The sequence below is a fragment of the Callospermophilus lateralis genome, chromosome 6, assembly GCF_048772815.1.
Source record: "Callospermophilus lateralis isolate mCalLat2 chromosome 6, mCalLat2.hap1, whole genome shotgun sequence".
NCBI classification, from domain to species: domain Eukaryota; kingdom Metazoa; phylum Chordata; class Mammalia; order Rodentia; family Sciuridae; genus Callospermophilus; species Callospermophilus lateralis.
Genome location: NC_135310.1, coordinates 96,709,733 through 96,718,462, shown reverse-complemented (window position 1 = coordinate 96,718,462; position 8,730 = coordinate 96,709,733).

Sequence of the window (8,730 nt, the reverse complement as noted above, 5' to 3'; positions counted from 1 at the left end):
TTATGCAACAAATCCAAAATGAGTACATGTCCTACACATCTGAACATTTCACTGCTTTAGTGACTCTTGCTCTGAGGAAAGATTGAGAATTTATATTATTTCAGACCGTTTTCTCTAACAGTAGGTTTATTTTCATTAGTCTGTGCAGCCAACTCAGCGCTGGTGCTTGGCTCTGAGGCAGGGGCACTGTGTGTTCCAAACTTTATTTTTACCATCTCTAGTTTTTAGGATATCTTTGTTTAATAGCATTTCACATGTGTACACAAGCAGTTTTTTCCCCTTTGAATATGATACTTAAATGAAGATGATTCCAATTATTTTCAAACATATATAAAATGGCTCTGCAATTTAAAGTGCTATTGGAAAAGCAAAATACCATCGTTATTAAAGATCCACAGACCATGCTTAGCAGAAACTGAAAGTTTCTTAGTGACTATAAGCATTTCTTTTAATGATTTTCAGAATACCTTTTATGTTTGAGTGAAATGTATTTTCTAAGAGTCTAGTGTGTGGATTCTTGATATCACTTTGCAAAGTAGAGTGTTATGTCCCATTTGTTTGTTTCTACTCTTCCACCAATGATTCCCTCTGCAGTGCATGCTATGTGAAAGAGGAGGCACACGCACAATAGGAGATGATGATAATAGAAGACACTTAGGAAACTAATCCTTACAGTATTGCATATCACTCTGGGTATCCTAACCATAAAAATAAAAGTGCTTTTCTTTCAAGCTCCTTATAATTTTCACATATTCTCCTTCCGTAAATGCCTCATTAGCTTTATCTCAAGTGGGCTTTGTTACCTGGAAATTTGTCTTCATTGTTAAGACTATTTTTCAAAGTGACAAAAACACTGTATTGCCATTGTACTGTTTTGAAATGTGTTGCTAAAATTGTTCTACTTAAAAATCAAAACACAAATTGTATGCTTTCTTATAAATGCTCTTGGATTAACATCATCCTGAAATGTCGCTCTGTGTGAGATCTTAGTTGACCCAGGTTTGGTTTAGATCCAGATTCATGTTTGCAACACAGTGATTGATTCTCTGCTCTATGGTGCACAGCATGTGCTCATGACCCTAGTATCAAATGTTTATTTGACCTCATGTGTCTTTTCTGTGACAATCCTCACTTTGGGAATGTCTGGGACCTAATTGGTATGCTAGGTGTTAACCAGTTGTGCAATAATAGGAGAAAGGATGGCTCAAATTTTTACCTAGATGTTGTATGCCTGTGGTGCACATTTGTCTAAAACCAAAAATTGAGACAAATTGGTTGACAGGTATGAATAAACTTGTGGGCACAAAAGGAGATAATATTTTTAAATGGAGCAATCCTGGAAACAAGTTGAGACACTCATGCAAACACACAAATATATCCTTGGTTAAAGCATAGCCACCTCATTCTTCCTCAGTAGCGATTGCCACTGACCAATACTAATTTTCTAAGTTTATTCAATATAGAGATATCTACGCATTGTCTGTAGCTTCCATTTAAACCAAATTGATTTACATGTTTTTTTAATTCATCTAAAAAACGCAGTTAGGAATTATTTTTCTTATGATCTGAAGAATCTAAATATTTCAATATTGTGTTTAGATATAGCAGATTACTAACTTTATGATTAAAAATTTGAAGATATTCTCCATGGGGATTTCACATTTAATTTATTTCTTTCCAATCACTCATATTATGTGTGTAGTGTTTAGTGTTGTATTTTATTCTATAGGAGTGTGAAAAAAGTACTTTTTTTCTTTTTTCGGGGTGGGGTGGCAGTACCGGAGATTGAACTCAGGGGCACTTGACCACTGAGCCACATTCCAGCCCTATTTTGTATTTTATTTAGAAACAGGGTCTCACTGAGTTGCTTAGCATCTCACTTTTGCTGAGGCTGGCTTTGAACTCTTGATCCTCCTGCCTCAGCCTCCCAAGCTGCTGGGATTATAGGCATGTGCCACTGCTCCTGGCCAAGAAAGTACTTTTTAAAACATGTACAATACATAAAATGGATCACATATTTAATGTTAAATACAAACATAATTATCACAGTATTTTAAATATAAAAGTAAATAATTCCTGGTATCATTCTAATAGTATATTTTCTTTAAAATTTATATATATAATACATCTCGCTTGCATATGCTTTATATACAAATTTATTTATATATAATTTACATTTATATGTAAGTATGGATGCATGTGGAGTGTGGGTATGTATATACATTACAAATATATATGCTTGTGTATATTTACATAATATTAAAATATTTAGATTCATTGGATTGTTAAAAATTTCTAATACTTAACTGTATATATAGGTCTTTATAATATATTTACATGCCTTTAAAATTATAGATCAATTTTTGAGGGTTTTTGTATTGTCTCTAAAAAAAATAAACATTTCCAAATGGCTTATAAAGCAGTCGCTAAAAATCAAGGCAAGGATTTTACAGTATAATTGTCAAAAAGGTATTTAAAATAATTCATGTTTAGTTGTGCTAAGGTTTTAAAGGTTCATGTGGACAGCTGCAAGTCATCGTTGAGAATCTATAATAAAGTATCTCTTATGAGGCTTATTCTCTCCCATATGGAACAAAATAGTACAGCATTGACATTGATGTATGCAATGTATTCTTAAGATGACATTTACATAATACTGTTCTTTCCAGTAAAACGTAACAATCCATTTTCTCTTGAGAAAAAAAAGTTTTTCCATGCCATTATAAAATATGACTGAAAAGGCCTAATTCTCCAACTTCTCCACTTTGTTTTTCTTCTTATTCTTTGAAAATAATAAGTGATTAACAGAAATAGTTTAAAATGACCCAGTATCTATAGCACTAAATTGTTTTTCCTAAGGAAATTTAGCATATAAATGAGCAAATGTGATTTTATAAAAGAAACAAAAATGAAAAATTTCATACGTTTTAAGTTTTATTCATTCAAAGAAATGAGTAACAGTCATGTGTTTTCTTACATTATTTTTTTATTTAATTGATTTTACTTATTTAAATACACGACAGCAAATGCATTACAATTCTTATTACACATATATACCACAATTTTTCATATCTCTGTATATAAAGTAGGTTGACACCCAATTTGTGTCTTCATACATGTATTTTGGATAATGATGTCCATCACATTCCACCATCCTTGCTAGTCTCCTGCCTCTTTCCTTTCCTTCCCACATTTTCCTACATTATTGTGGATCTAAATGAATAAGGCCTATGGTTGGCCTGCACCTTAGTCAGTTTAAGCTGGTATTAAAAAAATACCATAGATTGGGTAACTTAGATAGCAAACAGTTATTCCTTACAGCTCTGGAAGCTGGAAGTCCAAGATCAGAGTGTCTGCAGGGTGGGTTCTATGGAGAGCTTTCCTCTGGATGCAGGCTGCTATCTCTTTGTATCCTCACTTGGCAGAAGATCCTGGGGTTTCTCTAGTTCTTAAGGGTACTGTTCCCAAGTGCCCATCTCAAGTACTAACACATTGGAAATTAGACTTCAGTGTAAGAATTTTGAGAATATACAAACATTCAGTTCCTAGCAACCTGGTGGTTTACAGCAAAGAAGGTACAACAGCATAGGTTTGGGAAAATTTTTTAAATACCCTGAAGATTTTTTTAAAATACCCTGAAGAATCAATAAAGAGGAAATGAAGAAAATTAAGTATAAGGTCGGGCTGATTATAATCATCAAAACCTATTAACTTTACCAGAGACATGAAACTCTGTTCACAAGATCAGTAAATATAAATTTTTGTTAAGAAAATATAGTTTTATATGACTTAATTTTGAGTGAGTTAGTGCTGCCCTTCTTGGTTATGCACTCTGTCCTTGCCTGGACTCATACTGTGCAAAAGCCATTTTTCCCAGGTCACATCAGTTTACCTAGTAGCGCTGCTATTCCAATCATCTAGCCAGCTTGGGCTCTTTTTTAGTGTAGACAATTTAGTGTAGACAATTTTTTTAGTGTAGACAATCCCTACTCTTTCATCAACTTGATTCTTGACCATTTTTCTCTGGGTCAGATTACTTTTCTGGTGAGCTTCCCTGATAGCAAGCCTAGAACCTACAGATTTATCTCTCCCTCTTTCTTTCCCTTTCCAGTGGGGGTGGGTTGGGGGGAGCAGAAATCTCCTTTATAGTGTTATATAATTAGCCAATGCTCGATCTTCTGAATCAAATTTTCAAGTAAGCCTGATAATGTAGTAAGAAAAAGAACTCAAAAGAACATGATTGTGGCCAAGTAAGAATCCCCTGGTAACAACAGTGTATGGGGATTAGAGTGCCCATTCCCACGTGAAGTGCAATAATAGGATTGAGGAAAGGAGTACAGGATTCTTAGTTCCTCTTAAATGGTAGAGTTTTCCTGCCATAGAGGTAATAACATCTCAGGAACACTTTAATGGGAAAGTAGGCATCCTTGGATAGCGACTTTCACCTTTTTACGTCCTAATCTTGAGTTTGCCCTTATCACTAAATGTTTGTCCTGGACTAGCAGTAAACCAAACTGAAAGTAACCTCACACAAGTCTTGGTCATTATTCTCCTCAGATTTGGAATCCAGACCAAGTTTCACAGTCTAATTTATCTCACTTTATTATTGTAATCTATCCTGTCTCCACCCCGAGGTTAAAGGTTTTGAGAACACAAGGCAGAAAATTTGCTGCATTAAGCAGAAAAGAAAATGGGAAGAATGTAGATTAGATAAGTTTTTAAATAAAAGGTAATTACTTTAAATTAACTTTCCAGTAACAAATTCTCTTAAATTATTAATAACCCAAGTACAAATAAGAGGAATACACCTATGTCTCAACATGACAGCCAATGAGATTTTATTTCTTAAAATCCTCTTTATTCCTTTTATTCCTCTACTTTTAAGAAATAAAGCATAATATACAGAATTGTGAATGACATATTTAGCAAGAACAAATAATGCATTAATTAATTTTAAAGACTCTATTTGCCAGTGGAACTGCCCTATTTTTGAATTTGGTGATTTGACTGCTATTAAAATTTTGAGACATGTGTAGGCCTGTCCTAGTAGAAATTATAAAAATAAATGAATCACTTTGATAGACCAGTGAGATTCCTCTTCTTTAAGAGTGATATGTCTAACTCCTTTGTGAGTTTTCTTCCTCAGTTTCTTTTCAATTGTCTTCTGGTAACACAATATTCATAGCATACTTACAGTATAACTCAGTGAGTAAGAAAGCTGTATTTGGAGGTAAACAATTATTCCTGGGAACCCAAGCACTTGAATCAATGTTCTATCTCTGTCTATGTCCCTCTTATCAAGAATGCAAACATATTTCTAATTTTAGACCTGAAGTTTTTCCAGTTTTAAATTCTCAGATTTTTTTCCACCACTTACATATTTGAGTCCATATTTGAATTATATATTTTATTCAGCATTAAACAGAGAATTCTTCAAGAGTAATTTAGTACTTTTCTATGAGAAAAACTCCCACAAGAGTAGAATGGACAAGTACTTACAGAGACCAGCAACATGCACTACAAATATTGAGGCCCATGAAATCAGTGCACAATTAGATTCTCTTCTCCTTCCCCATGCCCCCCAACATTCCTACGCAGAAGTAGAACTTGACTATTAAGTTCATTTCATACTGTGACTACAAACATACAGGAAAATATGAGTTAAATTCTCAATGCATTTTGATTAACATATAACACACACCTCTGGAATCCAGGGATTGGAGGGAGAAAAGCCTTCTCCTAAAATATGAAATTGAGGTGAGAGGAGTTTTAATTCAAAGGTTACTTTTAGCATGTTACCAAATTAAATTATAATAACCCCATATCTGCCTATCTAGAGTATATCATAGTGAAAATACAATGAATTGTGTATGATCCATGTTCAAACTAAGATTCTAAGTGATCATACTGAATCATATACAAAATAAGTCACACATGTGTTGGTCCTGGATATTCAAATATAGGAATAAGTTTCAACAATTTAGTTATATAACCAAAAGTGGTTTTCATTACTTTAAAAATGTGTCTTCTCAATAAGCTTTCATATTTTTTGCATCAAATAGACATTAGGAAAGCATTTAAAATTGAGACACAATGGAGTCCTACAGGGCTAAATTCAAGGTGATGATGATGGTTCACATTCACTTGAATTGGGACAGGAATTTTATTATGGTTACAATAATTGGCATATTTTTATAGATTAATTTTCTAATTTGGCACCAACTCAACTTCACTCTCATGCTACAGGAGTGGCATGATGGATTACTCTGGGTTCTTTTCATTATTATTAAATTTAATTATTTTTTGCTCATGTACCCAGATATGAACAGTGCTTGGTTTCTAATCTAATAATACAGACTGTTTGGAAAATATGTGCTGTAAATTAGAGTCATTTTATAATAGAAACAATAAAAAGAATCATTAATGAAAAGTAGTTTGCCTCTCAATGTTCTTGGCACTAGTTAATCAAAGGCACTTTGAAATTGAGGCCATTAATAAGCTTTTCTTGCTTTTAGACCAATGAAGTGCTATGAGACTTACTTGCAAAATTAGAACTGTATTACAAAAGGAATGGATGAATGAATTTTGCTTTTCCAAATATAGTTTTCTTCATCTGAAACATAAAATAATATGAAAAGAAACAAAGAAAATAATGTTTTGAATTTTCAGCCAAAAAAACAATTCCTGTGTAGTTTAGTTAGTATTTCTGTAGAGATAAACATGATAAAATTTGTTACTTTTTCTTATTATTACTCTCCATTTGCTTCTTGAACAATTTTAAAATTATCTTTTTCTGCTCTTCTCTGAGCCCCTGGTTCTTAGAGTCTCACAAGAAGAATTTCAAATTAATCACACAGAGTAACACACATGAGTTTCTTAGGAAAGATGGAGGCTAAAGACTTCTGGACAAACTAAACAGGTGGCCTCCAGGAGGTCAGAATGGCCCTGACAAAGTCAATGTTTTAGGGGTTCTGTGTCTCCTTCTTCATGCCTCAATTTTTCAAACTCTCTCAATCAGTGTATTATTCTTTAAATGGCCCTCAGCAAGCTTTCTTTGTGAGAGTCTCAATGTCATGGTCACATGGGCTGGTTGGGCAGTTGTGACAATTTTGGTGATAAGGGAGGGTGGTGGTGACCTTGGCACAAGGACAGTGATGACATGGTCTGTAGCAATAGCTTCCTTAAGAGATGATGTTTAACTATGGCTGTGGGAAGCTTTCACCTACCAGTTCCCATTTTCCTGAAGCTTGTCTGCTTCAACAAGGTTCCCTTATTAGTAAGTAGTAGTTCGCTTAAGGGGTATAACTATCTAATTGGGAGAGGTGGAACACTCCAGCCTCAATTCTCAAATGCTTGCCTACCTGATCAGATTCCTTGGGGTCTCAATTTTGTCTCAGGGATTTCCTAAAGCATATGTCTGATAATTGCCCATCATTTTCCTTTCCTCTACTCACCTGTTCATGGCTTACTATCCTACCTAACATTCTGCTTTTTGCTTTAGCATCTATTTACTCTCCCCAAACTTCAAAATAAATAATTAGGAGTCACATTAAAAAACCTATTGGGGCTGGGGCCGTAGCTCAGTAGTAGAGCGCCAGCGAGGCCCTGGGTTCGATCCTCAGCACCACATAAAAATAAATAATTAAATATATTTTTTAAAAATCCTATTTACATGGGTTTTAATATGGCTATAGAAAAAATACTCTGAAAAAGTTTTGTTTACATTATAAATTTATTCACTTTAAATATTATGACTTCCTCTTTTATGATCATTCAAAATATCTTGACAAAAAACAGGGACTTTAGCCTCAATTTCAAATACCAGAGACTGAAATCTTCAGCTTTGTTGAGAAAACACATTTATCTTTGTTTATGGTATACAGCATTCTTTGGATTAGTTTGTATGGTTATAAAACAACTAGCAAAATAATTCATATTTATGTTTATTTTCCATTCTATACTTTCCCCCAATGTTTTTGATAAAAATATATTCTTTTAACAAATAAATCTGTTAAAAGAGATGAATAAAACATCTTTTTTTTTTCAATTTTCTCTTTAGTATAAAAAGAAAATTCTAAGTCTATTAAAAAATCTTACTATCATATTAAAATACCAATAATGTATTTTTATGTATTTAGATGATAGTCTCCCCCTTCCATATTTAGATTAATTTGCAAATATACATGTTAATTGAGATATATATGTATGTAAAGTGACATCTTCCCACTTTCTACACCAATAATTGTTTCCCTGAGTCTGAGTCCCTGCGTCTGTAAACCAGGACAAGGAGTAGGTCTATATCAAAAGGTCACTGTAAAGAGAAGTGCTGATTCTGGAATCTCTAAACATGGTCTGGCCCACAAAGAGTACTCAATAAATGAAACCAGTTTAATGACCTCCTCCAATTTCTGATAATACTTTTAAAAATGTTTTGTTTGTTTGTTTTTGAAGACAGGGTCTCACTAAATTTCTCAGGACCTAAGTTGCTGAGGCTGATACTGAATTTGCAATCCTTCTGTCTCAGCCTCCAAATTTGGTGGAATTTCAGACTTGTGTCACCATGCCTGGCTCTGATCATCTTTCAGCTACAATGTTGCATGCATATTAACCAAGAAGCAAAGAGCATCAGCTTTGAAATTGGAATAATGAGTTTAAATTCTGCCTTCATTATTGACTGGTAGGCCAGTTCAGAAATTATGCAATTTTTCAAACCCTTTGTTTCCCTTTTCA